The following is a 23,105-nucleotide window of genomic DNA, read 5'->3' as shown; positions in this document are numbered from 1 at the left end:
CTTTAAAGGACTTTTAAAAAAATGGCCATGCTGTGGGAATGCCAGCTTGTTGTATGCATGTCAGCTGCTCATTCACCTTCCAGCTCTTTCCTGAGCTGCGGATCAGAAATTTGGTGTGCAGCAACGGGGACTCTCTGAATAGCCTGTCAGAATTGATGGCTGCCTGGCAGCCTGCTGCAGTCTCTCCTCTGGAAAAATTACCAACTGTTCCACTCTGTTGACATGAAAAATACATCTTTTCAGCTTTAGCAGCTATAAACCGGGGCTGTCCTTGTATCAGGCACGTTCAGACTCAAGAGCCAGTGACAGGACAGGGTTGATAAAGGTGGCAACCATCTTGCCATCTGTCATTTCTGATGTAAACCCTCTCAGGTTGGTGGCAGCTCTGTGTGATGTTAAACTCCATGACCAAAGAGCAGAATTAGGCTGGCTTTTTTCTGTGTATCTGAAAGGTGATTTGAAAGCTTTTTTTTTTTGGCACAAAGACCAAGTGGCACATAACATAGTCAGTAAAGCTGGTCCCGAAATAGCTTCCATCCCTGGAAAGCTTAAGCATTTAAAAATTAGCCTCTCCCTTGGTCCATAGAGGCAGAAATTAACTGAGAGAAAACACTTTCTGAAAGTGTTCAAATTAGAGATGCTGAATTCTTTTGATCAGAAATTGCATCTTTCAATCTGACAAAGGAAAATTAAAGGGTTGTCACTTCAATTCTTCCTATATACAAGGTTGAAAAATTGTACTTTCAAACTCTTCTGAGAATTTTCTGTACTTTTAATGCAACACTGTTGCTTCTATCAAGGCTTCAACCTAAATTTCAGTTGTTAAAAATGCCCAAGTTCCTAATGTTTTGACATATTGCATGTGAAAATTCAGAAACCATTTAGGATCAAGATTAAGACTGTTGCCAGGAAGAAGTAGAAAGCCTTTTAAAGCTCCCTTCCAGCCCAAACTATTCTATGATTCCATGATTTTTTGTAAAAGATGAGTGGATGTAATAAGGAAATTGTCTCACAAGAAAGCAGATCAAGGGCACTCAAAGAGAGGAATTGTAAGCAAGACAAACTGAATAATCCTCCTAGCTAGAGAATAAATGTCTAGCAAAAGCCTAGGTGCACATCAAATTGCTTTTTGAACCACCACGGACCTTCAGTTTCATCAAATACCTCTTCTTGTGTGCTGGGAGCATTGGAAATCAAAGAAGTAATCTGTTTTCTCAAACAATTCTTACCCTGAATGGCAAAGCAACGTTGCATGGCAGGAACTGTTAATGAAAGAGCTTTGTGTGATACAAAGAAAAGCAAGTGCTTGGTGTGTTCTGCTAGGCCCAGCTTGGACTGCATCCATACAACAAAGTCAGTCCAAAGATTTCAGGAATAGTAAGATTTGAAGTGTTGTCACCTTCATGCCTGGAAGCCTGGCTGGGGAAACCTTGGTATTTGACATCAGGCAAGAGGCTGGTTGGGTGAACAATGGCAGGTGATTCATGACAAACAGAATATTTATTTCATCAACCACTAATGAGACTTGTAAAGATCCCTGGCCATTGCCATGAGCCAGGATAAACATTTAGTAGCCTTCAAGCTATCAATATTAAGGACACAGTGAGGAGAGCCACTGTGGCTGTGCTCAGGGCTGTGCTACCTGAGGAGAGTGCACAACACCTAAGGAAGAGAAAATGTTCACTGTGAGAGGTGGGTAGGATGGCAGCACAGTTCCTTAGGAAGACAACTACCGTACTTCAAAAACTGCTTGGATAAGGAGACTAACCAGCAGCTTGGGCTGCAAGATCTGGCTTCAGTCATTCACAGGATCAAACATATTGTTGCTGTGCATAATATCTGTGTTTAGCCTACCCTTTCCTCTGTTAGACTCTGCTTTTGCTTTGTTTTACTGTTCATCTCAGTGGCTGGGGGAGGCAGGAACTAGGACAATTTCATGTGGTCATTTCAAATGCTTTTGTCATGATGGATAAAGGATGGTGGTGGTATTGCTGGCACTGGAAAGATGGTGTTCAGTAAAAATAAATTGAGATTTGGCCCCTCACCTCTGTCCATCTGACTTATCCATGCCTGCTTGCCAGCAGGAAGAAACCTAGAGCCTCAGAGCTGTCAAGAAATTCCCTCACTTGCACATCCTCAATAGATCAATAGAGCCTCAACATAAAGCAATTTCAGCAAATTGGAAGAAAATCTCTGACAGTGAGTCAACAACAGTTGGGAGTGGAGGAGGAGGAAATCCAAGTTATAAAAGTATAAGGAGGGGGTGGCATGGGGTTGCCTTCTGGTTTTACAAATAGCAAATGCTGATATGACTGGAAAGCTTTGTTTTGGGTACTAATGTGACTGGGCTTGAATGCTTGAATAACCCTTTGACAAGTGTTTCATAATGGTTTTCCAAGACCCTGCTCTGTAAACATAACTTGAAACTGCTCAGAGGAGCCTCCTGGTTGACTCTGAAAGCTGTTAATAGTCTTCCATGTCTTTATTGAAGTAAATAGCCTTACATGAGGCCAGGTTTTATATTTACAACAGTCCTACACAAAAAAAAACTTCTTTCCATTATCCCATGGCTAAATTCCCAATTCAACAAAACAGTTACACTCTGAGGTGTTTGACCAAGTCTCAACTTAAACTGGGCTGGAAGGGCATGAGTTTAAAGCAGTTAAGAAAGAAATCATGCAGCTTTGGGCTCAGGGGATTGAACTCCTCTTTGATTGATTGTTTGATCATTATATGATATATACAAACATTGCTGAGATGAGTCCATGCTTCCCTGTAGAATTGTGGAGGATTATTCAGTTTGCCTTGCTTATGGTTCCTCTCTTTGAGTGTCCTTGATCTGCTTTCTTGTGAGACAAGGAAATTTATTGACTGGTTTCATGGCAAAAGCCACATGGCAGGGACCAGTTAAAGAGAAGTTGATTGGTAGGTGCATTTATGGATCCTATCCAACTTGAGATATGCTACAATAGTCTAGGTTTTGTAGTGATGAAGAAGCCATCCTAGAATGGAGGTACATGCTCTGTGTGTTACATACAGTGAAACCAGAGAATGTTCTAATTCTTACTGTTTGTCATCAGACTGCAAAAGCTTTTGTCTGTGACAGATATAATGAAAGCACATGCCTTAAGTTTCCTTTGTCTATGTTACCTTGACAATCTAGCATCATTGATGACAAATGGAAGCAAGATGGCATTTGCATTAGTAAGAGATTTAATTTCATTTTTTCTGATGCCTGAAGATAGTGCTTTATAACATGAAGGTTTTTCCCCCCTCCTTCCTCTCTGGTAGCTTTCTTTCTGTGATACTTCTCTTGATAAACTCGTAAATTTGCTGAATGGAAGCTCACTGGCTCCTGCTGTTCATTATCCTGATATAAAATTGAGGTTTTGCTTTAGTGTGATAAACATCAGGCAGATCCTCTCTCACTGGCTTTCTCCCACTGCAGCTCCATTGGTTTAAAACTCAGTACTTACCTTAATTTAGAGCATGAGAGAAGCTTTTGAAGCTACAGATTAAAATCTGGACTTAGTTGACTTCTCTATTCTTTCTGAATAGCTGTTTTCAGTTGCATATAGTTTTCTGCAAGGTCATTTCAGTTCAGGCTTTCTGAACAACAGCAAAAACTCTGAAAGTCTGGCAGTACTTGTATAGCAGTCAAAGACAGCATTGTTGTTTCAGTTAAAAAAGTCCAGATCTCAGTGGCCTTTACTAATGACTTCTCTGTCCTGTTCTTGGGGTACCCATGCAAAGTCACTGTAAATCAAAAGGTGACTGCACTTTGTTATTGCTACAGACCCTACCAGGCAAAATTTTGGTTGAAAGACTTCATGTAAAGCATTGCTGTTCTTTATCCATGAGGCAACAACAGTTGCTTTGCTGTTAGGTCCTAGTGGTGGTTTGTCAGCTAGAGCTGGTCACACTGCAAGAGCTGGGAAAGTATATGTGTATTCTCATCAGCATTTTATTTTGGTCATGGTGGCAACTGCAACAGAAGCTTTATCAATGACAGTTGCAGTTGCATTCCAGTGGCAACTATTTGGCATGCTGATAAGAAGGTCACTTGGGCCAGCACACCTGAGACAGCTGTGTAGGTATTTGAGGCACAGTTATATGCAGTTTAATAAATTGTGCATGTCCAGGAGTTTCCCTGGGCGCTGAGGCCAACTGGCGTGGAGTGGCCTAATTCTGTGACCGTAAATACTGCTGGACTACAAACCAGCATGGCTTGTACAATCTGCCTGTTGGGAACACTCCCAGCAATGCCCTCATCACGGAACCAGGTGCAGGGATGGCTGGTGAGTATACCAGCACAGTTTGCAGGCAAGCTGGATGTACAAATGTCCTCCCCTCAGGTCAGAAAGATCCTGCCCGTGCCCCACTTACCCCATCACAACTGACCTGCTCTGATTATGGAACGTCTGTGCAGGGCCACCGATGCTTCCACTGCAGACTTGAAAATGGGGATCCCAAGTGTTTGTGACTACTGAACTGCAGCTACTTCTTGAGATGAAAAAAATCTGTATTCATTTTGAGAATGTTGCACTGTGAATTGTTTTCTCAGCTAAATTAAAATTTTAAAACGAGAGAAGGAAAAGGCATTATGTGATCTAACTGACAAAAATGCACACTGAGAACTGAATGGTGTTTCCCAAAATATATCATGCTTGAAAGAAAAACAGAGAATAGGGGGCTGCTAGGAACCAGGCTCTGGAATATCTTGCTTTCTTCTGCAGTTGGTGTTGTTCCCTCTTTGTGTGACAAAGCCTCATGTCTGTATGAGTGAGAGATCCACTCCCCCTGCCATCTGCTCTTCTGCCTGAATAATTAGAAGGAGGAAACAAGCCCAGATCGGGAAGAGAAGGAAGCAGAGAGCAGGCTAATATGGGGAGAAAAATATCCCATCAAATCTAGCGGCAGGCTGGGAGGAGGGAGAAGGGGGGAGATGAGTTTCCAGCCTTAGGCAAGTGCAGCCTGCAGTGAATGAGGCTGTTCACAAAACAACCTGCAGCACTTGGAGAAGGAGAGCTGTGAGGGAAGGGAGCAGAGCTCCAATTCCAGGAAATGCTGTCCTCACACACGCACTTGGGCGAGTGCTGCTGAGGATGCTGGGGTTCTTTAGGCTGTCACTGCAGCTCAGAATTGCTCTCTGTGGTCTTTGAGGTATCCTGCACTGGCCAAGTAGGAGGACCAAAGGTGTGCTCCTCTTCAGAGCAAACCTGCTCTCAGTATGCCCTGTTTTTACCCTCTGAGTATCTCAGTCTTGCATTTAGTTAATTCACTTCCTTTCACTGTTAACAGTCTCATGTCTCAGAGCAAGAGATTTGTATTCCATGTGGTCTTGTGGGATATTCAGAAACAAGTACCAAAGACATTCTGCACAACATGACTATCTAATGTTGACTGTTCACACAGAGGGCAATGTTAGGAGCATTGCAGGACATCTGAGCTTCCACCTGTAGCTCTGCTTTAGGTTCTGTGGGTTCACATCTCAATGACGAATCTCTATCACCTGCATATCTTAATGTAAAACTGTATTTCTTTTGAGGAAACCTAGAACCACAGAAATGGAAAAAGAATATAACAGATATTCTTCTGATGCTTCCAGTGAAAAGATTTGCAGACCATCTTACAGGAAACTAAAGAAGGCAATCACTATTCCAACTGTGGATTCTGCAAAATTCTTCATTGCTAGCTAATCCTGCAAGTATATAGTCAGCATTTCATAGCCCAAACTCAGTATTATGGCTTTTTCCCAGTAAACCTTTAAATGGAAATGTGAGAAGTAGCACTGAGTGAGTTCTTCCTGGTCATCAGCCAGGACAGGGCACAGCCACCAAGGCTGGTCAGTGCCACTGTGTGTACTACGTCATATATGAGGTACAGACCATGCAATGTCCTCTGGTCTCAAAGCTGTGGCAACAGGCAGTGAATGCAAGACTGAAGATGTTGGGTCCTGGCAAGGTTTTTGTTATCTCTTGTCTGAGTGGAGATCTTTGGGTTTGCTTTGGGATGCTTGGATGTGCAGGATGCTGTTCCCTGCTGCTTTGCCCCTAGGAGGTATTCCACTGCAAGAGAAGAACATCAACTCCACCTGTGCATGCACAGGCAAACAAATGCTTGTGTTCACTTTTCATCCTGTAAAAACGACGCTTTCACCACTTCCCTCTGTCACGTACCTTCAGTATTTAAGCACACAGACCTCCTGCCCATGCATGTGCGTACAGTTTTACAACATACTGTTTGAGACCCTTGCTTCAGGGGAAAATGTTTCATAAGGTTTGTTTTGTTTTTTTGGGTTTTTAAAATTCTTTAATCACCCTATTGATGGCAAAATTTCCTCCAAGTCTGCAGCTGCTCTTTTCATGCTTGACATACCTGTCTGGGAGCCAGTTGTGCAGTTCTGTATATATATCCACTCTTGCTAGCCGTGGTTAATCTTGTCTTTATTTTTATTTGATTCCCTTTGTGTAAGGCTGGAGCAGTTTTTTACCAAAAGAAAAGACTTCTAGAAGTTGCCTTAATATAATTCCTTTCTTCTGCAATAACAAACTCCAGCTGCATTTCTAATATTTTTGTTTGGTAGTAATGGGGCCCATTTTGGCCATCACCAAAACAGAATGTACATATTTTATCTTCTCTCTCACCTTTACCTCACCCCTGTGGTTTCTGCTGATTATTTGAACTTTTATTTTGTGCAGTAATTAATGTGCTGTAATAAATTAATTCTTGGCTTTCTTTCTTCCTTCATTAATGCAGGAAATGCTTTGTAGTTCAAAGAGGTTATGTGTCTGCCAGATTTCACACAACTCATTAAAAAGGAGCTTTAAATACTGCAAACAAATCAACCCTCAACTCACACAACATGGAAGGCACATGGAAAAGCGTGGTGGTTCTATTTTCATATGAATATCTCCCATTTGCAGAGGTATGATTGTATTTTTCCTAACTGACATTCTCAAGATTTTACTTTTTCTTTATTTTTTACTTGTGATGTAGAATCAGAGATCTGCAGTATACAATCTGTTTAGTGACCGCAGTGATCTTCCTTGTATTGCAATGGTTTGAAAGCCTGGAGGATTTAAATATTTGTCAGAAGTCCTTAAAATGTAGAGGCTTCATCCACCCACAGTTGTTCCTGTTGATCTTTTTAGCTTTTGCTACAGTAAAGGATCCTTTGGTGTTTTCCTTCTCTCTTTAATAAGAGCAGACAGAAGACTTCTCTGAGGTTCTGTGCCTGTTGAATTTCACACATCGCTTTATTTGAGTAAACAGACCCCATGGAGAAGAAGTCTCAGCACAAATAAATTGGTGCAGCTCTTTTCTGAAAATAAATAATCTGAAAATAAATGTCTCTGTTTTACTGGTAGTGCTTAGGATGTAGTTGCAAGGTGTTTCTGAACTTCTGTTCCAAGTCCAACGTTGACTTACAGAATGGGCAGCGATTCCCCAGCAGTGTGCACAAAGAAAGCACAGGTGCTACAGCTACAACATTTGGGGTTCTCGGTGTTGTCTTTCCTTCTCCGTAGGGTTCCTTAGAATCTACTGACTGGAGAAGAGAAAAGAAGCTTGTGTGGAAAAGCAGCATTCGACTGAGACGTCTAAAGTCATCTGGGAAAGAGTCCTGGGTCTGGAAGGTATAGAAATCTTGAGTCTGTCCAGATATATTCAATCTAAATGCATGAAGAACTGGAGAGAAAAATATACCTAAGATATAAATTTAAAACCCATGAAAATGAAAAGATATCCATCTTTTTGTCATTGTGTCATATAGGCAGGAATTCATTTAAGCAGCAGCAGAATTAGAAACAATTAAGAAATAGGGAAGACCCCATGGTAGAGGCCTGTGCCAAGTAGAGGCCTCTGCCTGAGCTGTAGATATGAAAGTCTTCTGTTCAGAGACAGGATTACTGTGTGATTCTGCTTAAGTGTATTCGTGGGACAGTACCTGTGAAAACCAGTGAAAATTTATGAGTTATCATTACCCCTCACTCACAGGCTTTATAGACACCACATGTAGCTAATTTTTTCTACTGAGGCTGTAGACAATATTTATTTGCACCGCAGTCCCTAAAGCCAGGGCTGCTGCCTTATGAGAACATGGAAGTGTACTTGCACGGCGCAGAGCACTGTGCTGCAAACAGAGAGCTGGGGCTGCAGCAGCACCAGAACCAGGAACACCTGAATTGCACCAGTGTGCTCTTCTGTCCGAGGGGACTGGCCCTGCTTCTCACACAAGAACTCAGCTGGAATGAGATACAAACCTGAAGGCACCCTCACATGGTGCTGGGTGCTTCAAAGACATAACCTAAGAAATGTTATGGAAGACTGACTTAGCCAATCCCAGAAAAATTATCTTTAATGAAGAACAGGTTATTTTCCAAATAACTGTGAAGTCACACTTTTTATAATACCCTACAGGAGACACCAAAGGTACTGAGAGGGAATAGTGGTCAATATCTGCACTGTTCTGCTGTGTTCTTTGGTCCTAGCCATTCTGTCTGCTGCTGTAGCATACACCCAACTCTCTCAAATTCCTTCCAGCCTGCTACCAGTGGCTCCTTCTCCTGTAGCATGCTCAGAGGAAGGCATTTAACCACCAGCACTAAGAAATATGTTCATATTTTGACTCTCATTATCAGTCAGCAAGTAATTCTAAATTATAACATGACTTTTATGTTAACGATTTCTGTGTTTAATTTTGAAGCCTTAAGAGTATCTGATTCCCATACCCCTCCTTAGTGATCTCTATTTAAATGCAGTTGTTTCTTGCCCACTGCAGGCTGCTATTTGAAATGCTCCCTTAGGATGTCTGCACTTGTGGAAGAATTTATTTCCTCAACGTTCTTCCACATTGAACAAGGCTTTAACCACTTCAAACAAGAGGAATCTGCATGGCTACACCATTTTCCTTCCACATCACCTGCCTGCCACTCTACTTGTTCACCATCCCCTCCCTTCACAATTCCCTCCCCTGCCCCCTTGTGTTCCCCCTCCTCATTCCTCTTGCCTCAGCCTGCCCATTGCAACACCCTGGGGTTTGGGACAATGTGAAATCTGCCCCAGCCCAGAGCCCAGCTGGGCCACCATGGCTGAGGCTGCTGCACAACAGTACATAATTGAGGTTTTTGTATCATGCAGAAAAATGTGTCCAGGCAATCCTGCCTATCCCTTTCTTTTCAGGAAATCCTTTCAAACCCTTTTTTCTTTTTCAAGACATTTCTCTCCACATCCAGCAAAGGGATAAACCATTTCAAAAAACGGCAAGGTTTGCTTGCCAGTAGTCATAATACCATCCCTACCCTTCTCAGAATAATAGCAGGGACTTTGAGATTACAAAGCTGAAATGACCACCTCATTAGAATAGCTGTTTTGTTTCCTACTAAATTTGAAAGATTTTTAAAAGGAGGAAAAGGACAGCTCAGCAAAAAAAAAAAAAAAAAAAAAAAAAAAAATTCCTAAATCCTAGTTTCCTTTCCTTAGTCATTCTAAACTCCAATTTTCCAGTCCAAAACTGCAAATGCACTTTTGAGAATTTGTCATAGAATACTGCTTTGTATTTCAAACCTCAGCAAAAAAAGACAGTAAGCCAAAATTGACCTTGGAGATGACAGGAAAAAGCAAAAAACAATCAGGAAAAAATTAACTATGTGTGTTGGACAGCTAGAGGACTGCAAGAAGGAGAAACCTGCCTCTTGTGGCTGATGCAAGGGGTAAATTTGAAGGCTGGATGCAGTTGTTTAAGAAAATCTCAAAGAAGAACAACAGGACTCAAAATAGGCCCTTTGCAGTTGTGAAATTATTTCATTGCTAGTAAAACTCAACCTTGGTTGAGATGTAGGTGGGGGAGGAAGAGCACTTCTCCTTTACACTGAGATCAATGTGTGAGTCTGTTCAGGGACTGGCCATCTAGATCAGTAGTAATTAATGTTTGTGTGCTATACAGAAATAGCAGGTGGCTTACTCAAAAGGGCTGGGAGGGGAGAAGAGTTCAGGGGGAAACTGTGGAAATTCCTGAGATATTTGGGATATGTGGTAAAGTGGATATGTGAACTGAGACTGTGGAATCTGTAGGGAATCCTGTTAGGTTGAATGGCCTCAGGGTACAGCGTTTATCAGTTTAGGCAGCACAAAAGAAAATAGAAATGGAAAACTGCTTAGAAAAGATGGCTTTTCTGGCATGATATATGGAGGTTGGGTATAAACCAGATTTTGGATTGCGTTAATAAGTCTCAAAAATATACCTGAAATACTGAAAAGCCTCGAGAATTCAGTAAATGAAAATGAAAAGTGATATTGAAGATGGTGAAATGGAAAGTTTCTTCTCCTTCTTGCTGGATTCAGTCATACGGGATAAGACTTTGCAAATTAAGCTAGTTTTGAAAGTAAAGTCATAGGTGTGTGTGTCTAATCTTACAGGTATTTTTTTATCTGACTTTATACCTCTGGTTAGTTCATGCCACCATTTTTTAAACTAAATTACCTTTTGAAATACTAATAGTTCCAACCATCAAATCCCAAGGGGTGGTTATTCATATACTTGAGATTTATCCCTCAATTATAAGGAAGCTAGGTAGACCTGGGAGAATGAGACAGCCTCTCTCACACCAAGTTGGCCAAGGGACTTCATGGAAACCAGTACAGGGCTTTCTATTTCACTTTCTAGTGGCTGATCTCACTTAATCCTCTTCTAAATGTCTCTGAGCTGTTATGAGCAAGCACATTTCTGGTCAAAAAATGTTGTGTTTCTCTTGCATTAACCCTATGGGGCACACAGTTAAGTAAGAGCTGTAAACACATGGCTCTGGCCAGCTACAGCAATGATCCTCAGCTGAATGGGGTGTCTGTTATTGGGAAATCTCCTGCTGCGCAGGCTGGAAACTTCTGTGCCTGAGCTTCTTAAACTATTGGTCTGTGGAATTGATGGGGAGCAGCTGAGCCACAGAAAAATCTCAGAAGCGAGCTTCAAGTCTGTGAAGGCATTTGTTTTGGAAATCATGGATACGCATCACTTGACCCCTGACAGGTGTTCATGCAAAGCAAGGTTTCACAGTAAGATGTTGCTTCCAAAGCCGAGGCCACTTTGCCCTGGAGCATTTTCTGGGAAAAAAAACCCAATGCTGTGCAGTGTCCCACAAGGTGGTTTCCTCCAGCATGCTCTCTGGTCCTTTTTGTAGTTGCCTGGCAACCAGGGAAGGGAGGAGGAGGAGAAGGATGTGAGAGCATGGAGCCATCCAAAGAAGCAGATTATTTGTAGCAAACCAGTCAGCAAACATTATTAGTAAAATGTCATTATCTACAGCAAATCAGCTCTTGGTTCTCTTGAGCTACTCCATTACAATAGGTCATTCCCACTGGCCCTCTTCAGATGGCTGTCTGCTAAAGGTGAGGACCATGATTCTGCTGTAATTTTACAAGAGTTTCATCCTAGTTTCAACCCTTTGGCAGTGCCAGAACTCTTCTTCTCCAGTGGGAACAAGTGAGGTAAGAAAAGAGCTTTGACCATTGCCCAGAGCTTCCCTGTGTTGCGTTAGGTACGCTGTGTGACTGAGCAGTGCCCCTTGGCTAAAAGGAAGCCAAAGATGAGCTCAGCTCAGTTGTCCTTTCCAAACGTGATATTTAACCTCAGATTTTGTACATGATGTTTTACTTAATTGTCAAAAAGGCTAGAAACTCTAAAAGGTGAAGTAGGTTTTTTCTTTAAGCAAGAAAGTAAAGAAACAGAAAAGTAGAAGTTTCTATCTCCAATTAAATATGTCCAGTGTAGGATTGGTTGTTTGGATGAAAATAAGCTTAGATGCAGCAGGAATGTGGGAGAAAGAAGTCAAACCTGTGCTCTGTGAGCTACAAGCCACTGAAATGAGTGTCACTTTCTGATGAGTGTCTTGGCCATTGGTCATCCATTCAGTCTTTGGTCCAATGTTGCAGAGTCTCCAGGCAGTAGAATAATTTCTTTAGGGGGTGTAATGGTAGTCTCTCCTCTGAATAGCTGACAAATCTCGGTGTAGTTACTTTCTGTGCTGGGGAGGACACAGAGGTGAGTCCCCAGTTGGCTTTGTTCAGGTTTGGGTCCTCTGTTTCCTGCATCCTAAATGGGTGCTATAACTTTTGGGATGTTGCCTGTGCTGATGTCAAGTTAGGGTAGGTCTCTCTCTTCTGTGATCTTTGGGAGGGGAAAACCCATACCATCAGTGAACAGGAACACTATTTTTGCCTTGGAAAACACCCTAGAAAAGGTGACTTGCAAAACATGGCACAGGACTTCGTGAAAATTTGATGTATTTTTAAAGCTGATTAAAGCTGTTAAATAGAGTCACACTCAAAGAGCCTCATGTGAAAAAAAAATATATTTGTGCTTTCTTGTGTAATAGCAGAGTGGGATAAAACCTGACTTTTTAAGGCCTCAGTGCTATTGTCTTTGAGATAGCAAGAAGTCACTGCAATGAATAAGCTAATTATAGAAAAATTTTAGTGAATCATGGAATCATAGGATCATTTGGGTTGGAAAAGACCTCTAGGATCAATTCCAACCATTAGCCTAACACTGCCAAGTCTATCACTCAACTGTGACCCTAAGCACCACATATACATGTATTTTAAATACCTCCACGGGTAGTGACTCAATTACTTCCTTGGGCTGCATGTTACAATGCTTAACAACCCTTTCAGTGAGGGTTTTTTTTTTCCTAATCTCCAATCTAAACCTCTTCTAATGCATGCAACTTGAGCTAGTTTCCTTTTGTCCTATTGCTTGTCACTTGTGAGAAGCGACCAGCCCCCACCTGGCTGCAGCCTCCTTTCAGGTAGTTGTGGGGAGCGCTAAGGTCTCCCATGAGTCTCCTTTCCTCCAGGCAAAGCAACCCCAGCTCCTTCAGCTGCTCCTCACCTTTCCTTACTGAAGTAAGTAAAGAATGCCAGTAGAAAAATTGTTCGCTTTTCTTTCCCTAGATTAAGAGATGATACCTAGTATGTCTTGAAAAGTTTATTTAAATAAGTCACTATTGCTGAAGAATGAAAAATTATTTTTATTAAGAACATGTTTAGGATAATAAAACATATTTTCAGGGGGATGGTAATATGCTTTTTATAGAGACCACCATACACATATACAGTAGCACTGAAGCCCTAGAAAAATGCCTCAATCTGACTAAATAAAATAAATTCAACTTGTCCCAAAGGCATCCCACTTCAGAAAACAGCATCCTAGACACTTCTAATGAGCCATTCCTCTTCTACTATGCATTGCTCTATTCTTCCTATTATCCTATTCTTGGTTCCTCAGATTTATTTCTGCAGACCCTGTCCCTTGAATGCCTCTGCTCCTGCCATCCCACAAACACATTTGCCAAGCTGACATCTGTTAAAGTAGCTGTCACAATACGAAAAAAGAAGCTCACTTCAACCTCTTGTCTCTGCCATGTACTGTGAGTCCAAAACAAGCCTGCATGGCTTGTGTGCAGCTCAGCCTACTCCTGCTGCTACTGTGGGATCACCTAACAAATGTTTTGTGCAAGGCTTTGGCAAAATGGCAGGGAGGGAGCAGAAAAAGGAATAGCCAGTCTCATTTGCATGTAGATAATGAATTAAAGCCTTGTTTTCTGGTCAGTTATAATCAATTAGGTGTTGGACACTCTTAGCAACTTGTGTTTGTGATACCCAGGCACTGGGAAGAAGCCCCCATCAGAAGATCAACACTGACTCAAGGTGTTGAAATATTGCCACAACATCCCAAGTAGGCAGACTGACAATCAATTTTGGGGCTCAAAAGATGAACTGGACATCAGGTATGGGAACACTTGTATCTTGAAAATGCATAGTTTTTATTAATGGGGTTTTTTTTCCATAATTTCTTGAAATTTTGGATCTCTATAATATGTGGGCTTTTGCTTGGCAAGTATCCTGCTTGGACTGTAATGCTCACTAGAATACAATATTTTATCTATCCTTAAATTTCTCAATTGCCTCTGATTTTCATGCTAAACACAGTTCTTCATCTGGGGATGAAAAGGGAGGAAGATAAACTTTTGCAATTTACTCCATTTCTCCACATGCTTAATTTTCCCTAATTTTGGATCTGCTCCACTTACTGCTGCTACCCTCCAAAAGGGGTTTATGCCCAGTAAGGCATCATTTCAAAGGAGAACACCAAAAATTCCACTGGCAATAAATTATCTGATCAAAAATAATTATGAGGAAGGAGAGAGCTTCTATGAAAACTACAAAACTTCCTGGAATTTTTCCAAAGTAATGTACTTTGTTTTCAGCCAAGAATACCCTAGCTATTGCAATTGCGAACCAGAAGACTTCACTGAAAAAATTCCATTAAAATAGTGATTTTCTTAGAAGGCTTGCAACTGAAAAAATATTCAGCTAAAAGAAAAGAAAAATTAGAAAGAGAGCCAGCTTTGATGGAAAATATACAACAATCCTACCAAGGATTTAGTTCCTTCAAAAGAACTGTAGTGTAGTAGACTGTCTTCCGTTTGTTTAGTTTGTCAGCTTCTTCTGACACCATTGATCCTGCGTTTTTTTTCTCTTCTTTGCTTTAATTCATTCCTTGGGTTGGCAAATGCATTTGCTCAGCTTGTTTCAACTCCTAGAGGGTTTCCACCAGAGGTGGCGAGGACCCTTCTTCCTTGCCTCCCTCTCCCCTGTGGAAGTCGTCAGTCCCCTTTACTGCACCGCAGATTCAGGGTCTGTCTCTCTCTGCAGTGCCTGTCTGCAGTGAAGCCCCTGCCCCTTCCTCCACCCTGCCTCATACGTGTTCCTGTAGCAGCGCTGCCACCTCTGTGATTGCCCTGTGGACCTCACAGCTGGGCACCTCTCAGCAGAATGAAATTCACATTACTGCTGGGAGGGCTGGTTTGCTCCCTCTTTAGCCAAGCTTTGCTCCCAGTTATTAAAGCCTTTGTCAGGGAGGCTTTGATGCTAGGAATTAACTTGAAAGGAATTTGATAACCAAGGGCCATATTCATGATGCAGAGATCTCCACTGAAGGGCTCTCCCCCACTCCCCAGCATCTCCTGAATTTTGAGTAGATTCCCTAGTTGTCATGGCAACAGCCTAATTTGCTCTCTTTTTGTGGTTTAAGTAAGCATCATGTAAAAGCTCCTCAATAAATGATGCTAAAACATCCTGAGCTTTGGTAGTGACACTGGGCAACTTGCCACGTGGCTTAGTTTAATTGCTCTGAAGCTACCACCAAGTGCATAATTCAGGGTTTCCTTTAACACGGGAAAAAAGTTTGGATGGCTGCAAGGGAAAGAGGAGGAGGAAAAGAGCAGCTGCCATTCTTCAGAAGTGAGGCAACTTCAGGAGCAAGAGGGCAGTTTTGTCCCTTTTTGTGGCAAAGAAGCCCATAACAGAGAAAGACAAAAGCTTAGTTGAGACTCTTACTTTTTCACTCTTTAGATCAGTTTGAACTTGGTGAGAAGGGCAAAAGCATCCACTGATCCTGTACTCTATTCTCCCAGGGAAGGCAGCGTGGCTTGATCCTACTTTAGGACTGAGATGGAGGCAGATAGCCCAGCAATTTAGGAGGTGGCAATCCCCATGCATTGTCCCAACTTCCTGCTAGTCTTTCAATGTGAAGGCAGTGCCTACAGAAAGGCACTGCCTTTAGGAAAACTTCTGGTCTGTCACAAGTGAACTGCCGCTGTATCTTTGTTGGTACTTGGGCTTGACTTACTCTGGTGTCCCTATTGCCTCTGGAGACAGAGCTGAGGTTACCCAGCCTGCCAGGCCTGGGAGAGGAGCCAAACCAAGAGTCAGTGTAGGAGTTGCTTGAGTTGCTTTGGGCTCTAGTGCAAATTTGAACCTCTCATCGTTGTGGTAGTAGGTATATAGACTCTACAGAGTAAATATTAGCACATGGAAAGCAGACTGTAAAGGGTGTTCTTGGACTCTAAGGGAGGAAGAATGGCAGCTTCATCCTGCCTGTTTATTTTTCACTTATGGTGGAATGAGACATCTATTTGTTGATGCTGTGCACATGAGCATGTATTAGCAGTAGCTTTCAATATTGCTGTGAATGGTCATTAAAAATCCCTGTTGGCTGCTTGGTTTGTTCTGAGGATACCAAAGGCTTGTCCTGCTGAGCTCCTCAACTTCCACTATTCCTCCAATAACAATAAAACTCTTTAGGCAATCAAGGTGGTCTGAGGCTTGATTTAGACAGTGGTGACGCTCTTGAGGGAATCTGCAATGGTCTGTAACCCTTCAAACAGAGCATCACCTGAGGAAAAACAGCAGTGTTCATTTTGGGACCAGCTACTTCTTAGGAAATGCAAGTATAGATAGCTGTCTCTAAAAATTTCTGGTCGGGAAAAACAAAAAGGGCCAAAACAGAACAATTTAGTCATTTGGTTTGGGGGAAAACTGCCACTTTGGTGTGGGGCTTTTTTTATGTGGGGATTCAAACTCCCACAGCACGCATGTGAAATCATAGTCCCTGGGCAGTGCATCTGTGAACCTTTCTCTCAGGAATCATGTACTTGCATCCTCTGGGTGTCTGAACTGGTGTCTGAACTGATGGGATGACAGCACAGTTGCTTTACAGAGGATACTGCGATACAAGGCAGACTCTCCCTTTTCCCTGTGATCTGCTTGTCTTGTCACTCCCTTCTCCAGAATGGTTTCATTCTTTTCTCACATATTGCATTCAGGGAAGAGGCAAAGTGCTTGAGGTGCTGCGGTATCGCTTTGCCTGGACAGAAATCTCTGCATCCACTGAGAGGTAATGACCCTTCATAAGGGAAATACTGTATTGTGGGCTGAAGATGGAGGTGCAGCAATAAAATGGGAATGCCATGGCTTAGGGGGAGGAGGGCAAGAGGGGTGGAATGGGAAATACAAATGGGTAATCTAAGGTCTCCTTTTCAGGAGCGGCAGACAGATTCTGTTTTTTTTTACCCGCCTCTCTGATAAAAGCTTGACAGTGGGGGTGAAGTCTGTGACACCAGAGCCTGCACACCCTTGTTGTTTTACTAAATTATTCATTCCTGTTCCTGTGATAATATAGTTATAAGGAGGAGCCTAATTGAATTTACTGTCTGGCATTGGCCAATAGGGTGATAAGGATCTGGCAGAATGGGATGACGGTGATTCCTGCTGGTGTGCTGTGAATGTGAAGCAGGACGGACCGGCAGTTTGTGTGCAGGAGGGAAAAGGAATCGGTCCAGAGCTCCTGGATTAACAGATTAAGGAAAAGAAAGGTAAGGAAGCGGGTGGGAATGGGATTTGCCTGAATCATATACTGACCCTGTGCTGAAAGGCTGGTTTCGTTCATAGGAAAGCACTCTGCAGGCAATGTTTTCCTGCAGGGTTTGGAGGGAACAGGAATGCATGTGGTGGCACTTGCTCAGTGCTTGTAGTCTGTGCCTTTGTCTTTATACGTGCTGCAGGGCTCTATAACGCTGCATGTTCACTGAGCGCGTCTGTGCAGATTCCTGTGGTTTGTGTGGATCCAGCAGCAGCACATGGAGCCTGTGCAGTATAAATGTAACGAGGGGAGTCCAAAGGGAGGAATTACCTCATGGGCAGAGTGGGGAAAACAGTAGTGCTTTCTGGTTTGATTGAAAATGAAAACCTCGAGGCTCTTAGTGAGGTGTTTGCAAACAAAACAGAGAAAGTGTGTGTGCATCTGTCCGTGTATGTACTGGATCTGCAGTGAGATATTAAAATGGGAAAGACTGGAGCATTAGGTGTCGCAGGTGGAGATAAATTGCAGGCAATCTGTGTAATCAGATTCTCTAACATGGAGAATGCAAGTGAGTACGGAAGTGGATTAATCCTATCTGCTGAGCTGGCTACACCTGGAAAGCAAAGGGGAGAAGGGCTGGTAATCGGGACAGGTAATGTGACTGTTTGGGGAAACTGGAGCTCAAACAATCCTGCCTGCTGTGCCTGCTGCTAAAGTGGTAGCTTATTGAGTTGCTTCCACAGAATTGTTATTTCCTTTTTAATGATGCAAATATGAGCATCTCTGAGGATCAGGTTAGAGCCCATAAATTGACATCATCTGGAAGAACAGGACCACATCAAGCAAATTAGCCTCTGCCCTTCCTTTTGTTTCACTTGCCTTTGCTCTGATAACAAGTGACAGCTGAACAGACAGGGCAGGTGGGGGAAGATGGATTACAAATGTGGCAAGTGGCATTAAGCCGTGCAGACAGTGAGTGTCGTTTGCAGTGATGATGTTATAATCACACTTCTTCAGCTTACATCTTTGCAAGCGTGTAAGACAAGGCTGTCCTGAATTTGGGGTAAGCTTTTTCTGGTCACTAACTGAAGCAGGGGTCACAGTTCACTGTAAGGCACTAAAATTTTTAGCTGCTTCTCATAGGGGTTCACCACCTCATTCTTTTCAAGCTGGGATCCAGAGAAAAGTGTTGCTGAGACAAAAACGTTGCTCACCTGTGGATAACTCATCTCTCTTGGAAACTCATTCTTATGATGAGTGTGGAGGCGATATGCTTTTTCTGCTTGCTCAGAAAGCAGCAGCCAGAGGCTGCCTCCAATAAGAGAAGTAAGGCAGAAAACCCCATAGGAAGAAGCAACAAAATAGCTTATCTTGGATTAGTCAATCCCTTTTGCCCAAATAGGTTGTCCTTCTTTCCTTCCCTTTTGCCCAAATAGGTTGTCCTTCTTTCCTGACACCAAATTTCTTACATCAGGGGTCAGCTTTCCTCTACCCAAGCTTCTTTCTTTTCTGTGGTTTTCTCATGTGGCCTGAAGGTTTAGAAAATGACTGATATCCCCATCAGAGAGCACCTCCTTGCTCTTGTCTACACTCTGCCCGTGACATCTCCTGGACTCTCTGGTTTGTGCTCCTCTGAGTGGTGGGCTGAGTCTGATCCCCTCTGTCTCACAGTTTGTGCATGCACTCCAAGTGACACCAAAGTAATACTCACTTGGTAAAAGTATGAAAAGGTTCCACTTTGCAGAGGGTATTTGTATTTGGTGATGAAAAAAAAGGAAACATTGCAGATTCCTGAAGGATAGAGGCAGGCTCTCCTTATCTCACCTGGAATAGCTGATTAAAAAATGGATCTAACGCAGGGCATATGGTCATAGTTGTGGTTGACTCTAGCTTTGAAAGCATAGGCAGCAACAGAGTGAGTGAAGAAATGAAAAAAAAAAAAAAAAACAATCCTGGCCATCTGAGAATAAACTCCCCAGTATAATAAAATTCTTTCCCTTTTCCCTAGAAACAGAGGAATAGTCCAATAACTGCTTATTCACACACTACAAAAGGCTGCACAGCTCCCAGGTGCAGAGCAGGAGGTTCTCCCTACTAAAGAGTGGGCAGATACTCACTGCTCCTGAAGAGTCCCTCTCTCTGCTCATCAGGAAGTCCTCTGCTCTTGCCGGTTTTGGGAAGTGCACATTCTCTGGGAGATGCCCGCCGGGATTTGGCAGGAGAAGCATCCCTGTGACGCTGCAGCAGCAGCAGCCTGGTGCTGGCTTGCAGCAGTTACTGCCGGTTGGGTGCCTACATTGTTTGCTTCTGCCCTCAGAGTCAACAGGGAGGCTCAGGAACGGGCAAAATGCCAGCGTATTCCCAGGGAAGCTGACGTCATCACCAATCCACTGGTGCCAGACACTGCGCTGGAAACCTGAGGTCGCTTTTCTGCCATTAATTGCTCAGATGATTAATTCATGCAATGATATCACTTTCTTGGGTGGAGGTTAGGAGGTTATGTACTCTAGTAATGAGAGGCGTGATGGGATGCTAAACTTGTGCTCCTCATTGGTGTTAACACTAATTAGAACAAACCAGCCGCTGCGTGCTCCGCGTCATCCTTCCTCCCCCAGAAAGGGTACCACTTTTTTCTTGGGTTTTTTAGGTGGGGTGAGGGGGTGGTGCCATGGGGTGTGTGAGCAAGTGTTCTTATGGGATTTGCAGTATTGCAAATTCTACACCAGAGGACTGAACCACAATGCCCCTTAACTTTCACAGCTACACTGCAACAAGGATTTTTGCTTTAATTATTTCATTAAATATTATTATTGCTCTAATTATTTGCTTTCATTATTTTCATTTATGTAATTTACATTGCACTTTCCAACAAGAAAAAACAGGATTATCCTCATTACAAAGAAAAAAGAAAAAGTATGTTTGTTTCTTATTGCACAGTGGCTGGTCTGTTGCATTGTGGTGTTCTCCTCTCAGAGGGTTCTGCTCCGTCTCTAGGGGTGTAGGATCAATTTTTAGTTGGTCTGGAAATTCCCCAGAATGTCAAGTTTTGCAGTAAATACTCTAGGATATTTCATTCTTTGGGGATGTTTTTTGGCTAAAACTCCCTTTCCCATCTCTTTACTAGCTAAGTAAATAAGTCTAGAATTCCCAGGTGGGCATTACAAAGAGCTGTCCTGGCCCAGACACAATTAATAGCTGATAAAGTTGCAGCAACTTGATCTGTCAGTCTGTTGGTAGGTGAAACATAGAACTTCAAATGTCAGACAAAACACCCAGGGCATTTTCAGAGCTGTTGTAAGAGCATTTTGTATCAAACGATGTCACTGCTCTGCCACATGGAACCCTCCCTCTCGCTCACTCCAGTGCTGTTCTTCTCACTTCAGGCCTCTGTGGTTTTGGCTGATTTGCATCCCCAGAGGTGTACAAAGCCCTGGATCATAAGTTTTCAAACAGATTTGGTAAGACCAAATGGAAATCTTCCAATTTCTAGATTGGCCTTTTATTTATGGGATAAAATGTTTCCTTTCTGTTTAAGCAGTGGGGAAGCCATGGTCTCTCTCCATCCTGGATAATTCTTCACTTTTCCCATCCTTCATGATTTGTTGTGGTATTCTCCTACCTCATCTAGAGATTTGAAAATGTCAAAGAGCTTTTTTAAATGCTGACAAATAACAGAGATTTGATTAGCAGCTGTAGCAGATCACTTACCAGTCCAGTACTGTAGACTCATATATATTTATAATACAGTTATCAAGGAAAATGAAGTGATTATGCAGAACTAACAATGTCTGTATTAATGGCTATCAGGTTCCAGACATTCATCTCTTCTCTGTTTAATGAGGAATATTTCTACTATGTCTGGGCAGATCAAATGCTAAAGCAAGGGTGCAGTTTGGCTCTGTTGCCCTTAGCAGATTACACTGGCCACAAGAAAGGTGGCCCAGGGTATGTGCTTTTAATTTAGACCCCACTCATAAAAGTGAGAAAAACTAATGACACAGCCTTGGAAAAGTAGGAGGAAGAGTCTGTGGTGTGGCCTTTGGGTGGGAATAATCTTTTGTCCTGGTGGCAGCCCTCCACTGCAAAGGGCTGAATTGCCATCAGAGTGCCTGGAAGGGGAAGAAAAGATTGTCTGCTTCCCAGGATGGTCTGTGGGGGACTGGTGGGGGAGGTGGGGGGGGGCGAGAGGGAGGGGAAGTGAATTGGATGGAGAAGGAAAGACCCTTTTTCTAGATTTCCTGAAACTGGGAGTATCCCCTTCATATCACTTTGAGACAGCAACTACAGTCATTTTTAAAAACACATTAAATATTGCTCTGAACTATCAGACTGGGATATGAACAAGACAGAGAGCTGCTGTGTTGTATCATACTCCAGCCTGAACAAGGCAAACAGCATTATATTCCTGTGTGTCTGAAAAATAAATCAGAGCCCATGTTAAAAGAAGGAGGAAGGTAGGACGAAAGTAGGACTGAAGAGCCATGTGAAAAGCTGGACTAAGTAACAGAGAGGGGTGTGCCTTTTTTTGGAAGAAGAAAATTTTGGTTTCTGCCAAGCTTTATGGGTTTTGGCTGATTTATTTCCTGCTCTCAGCATGATCCAGAGCCAGCACTCCTTCCCTGTATACTTCAGCTGGGGAAAAAAAAAAAGCATTGGTTTCTTTGTTTCTTCTCATACACAGGAGCAAACATACACATACCAACTCCTTTTAAAAGATGACAATCAGTGTCTTCAGCCAGCTCTTCATGGTTTGAAATGGCTGTTTGCTGAGCTCCCTTGAGTTTAAAAAGTATGCTGCCTTGAGCCCTATGTTTTAATTTACAATTTAATGTTGCATTTAGTTGACTGGCACAAGAAGGAAATGGTATTTTAACTTGCTGATTCTAGCCCTTTAAAACCACAAAGCCATTTAAGAAAAGATACTAATTGACCAGTTGCTCATAAAAGCCACAGCTAAAGCCACTCAGATTACTTGGAGTCAAATAAGGAGTTTACTGATTCCCATCCAAGTGAATGGAGAAAGACCACTCCTCTGCAACTCAGGACTTCCAAGCCTGCTGGAAAAAAACAGCCAGAAATGCTTACATCATATATTTTATGTAGCCAATGCAAAATATTTTTAATCTAGAAGGACTGGTAGGCTTTCACTAGCACTAAATTAAGTTTATAAGCAAACACAAGGATATTTACATAGAGCTATTAGAAAAGCAAACCAATAGCAGCAGAACAGTCAGCTCCAAGATGATTCAGACCCTTAAAATCTGTCATTTAAAATATAGTAACACTCCTTTTTTAGATGAAGTGCATTATTTTTAATATAGGGTATTCTGGCCCTATGTGGTTGTCATCTTTTTTAAAATATAATGAACATATCTGTTATGCCATCATCTTTCTCCCCCACTTTTAACTGTACTTTGCTGGGTTTAGAGTAGGGCTGAAGAGCCCTGTAGTGCATTGCAGCCCAGGAACATATCAAAGACATTTTTGGCTGCAGAAACACTTTTTCCTGACTCTGCAGAGAAAACTGATAAACTCCAGAGGATGATGCTAGAAAATACAGACCCTTCTTGAAGAAGGAAAATCAGGAGTTTTCACACTGAACTTACCAGCACGGTGCAGTTTTTTATAGCCACTGCTGTACAGCAGTGAACAGTAAAATGGAAATTTGGGATAAAGGATGACCCCATGGTGCCAGAGGTGATAGTACCCTGTGTTTCTGTCCCTGAGTCACCACACACACTTCTGATGTACTGTGCCCATCACTGGCAGCTGCCGTGGACTGTGGACACAGTGTGTGGGCAGGGAAACACACGTGGTGCATGGCTGTTTTCTGAAGTGGGCTTGACAAAACCAAATTATGTGACCAGCTAGGAAGCATTTATTCTTTTTTTAGCCCCAAAGTTTT

General features: G+C 42.5%; 1 protein-coding gene across 7 annotated transcripts in view; it reads left to right on the top strand.

The window, feature by feature from the left end:
- SYN3 (synapsin III) overlaps positions 1-23,105 on the top strand; it is a 247,411-nt gene that overhangs the window by 37,926 nt on the left and 186,380 nt on the right. Inside the window, exons 1-3 of one of the 7 annotated variants that reach the window (XM_068191088.1) lie at positions 5,528-5,648; positions 6,760-6,928; positions 17,069-17,213. The gene's annotated coding sequence lies outside the window, so the exon portion shown is untranslated. Of the gene's footprint in view, positions 1-5,527; positions 5,649-6,759; positions 6,929-11,165; positions 11,485-13,678; positions 13,785-17,068; positions 17,214-23,105 lie in introns of those variants that run through there. The other 6 variants (XM_068191089.1, XM_068191091.1, XM_068191090.1 and 3 more) reach the window with 6 other exon arrangements.

The sequence above is a fragment of the Anomalospiza imberbis genome, chromosome 5, assembly GCF_031753505.1.
Source record: "Anomalospiza imberbis isolate Cuckoo-Finch-1a 21T00152 chromosome 5, ASM3175350v1, whole genome shotgun sequence".
Taxonomy (NCBI): Eukaryota; Metazoa; Chordata; class Aves; order Passeriformes; family Viduidae; genus Anomalospiza; species Anomalospiza imberbis.
The sequence above is the reverse complement of the archived record's forward strand: the minus strand, read 5'-3'. Positions and strand labels throughout refer to the sequence as shown.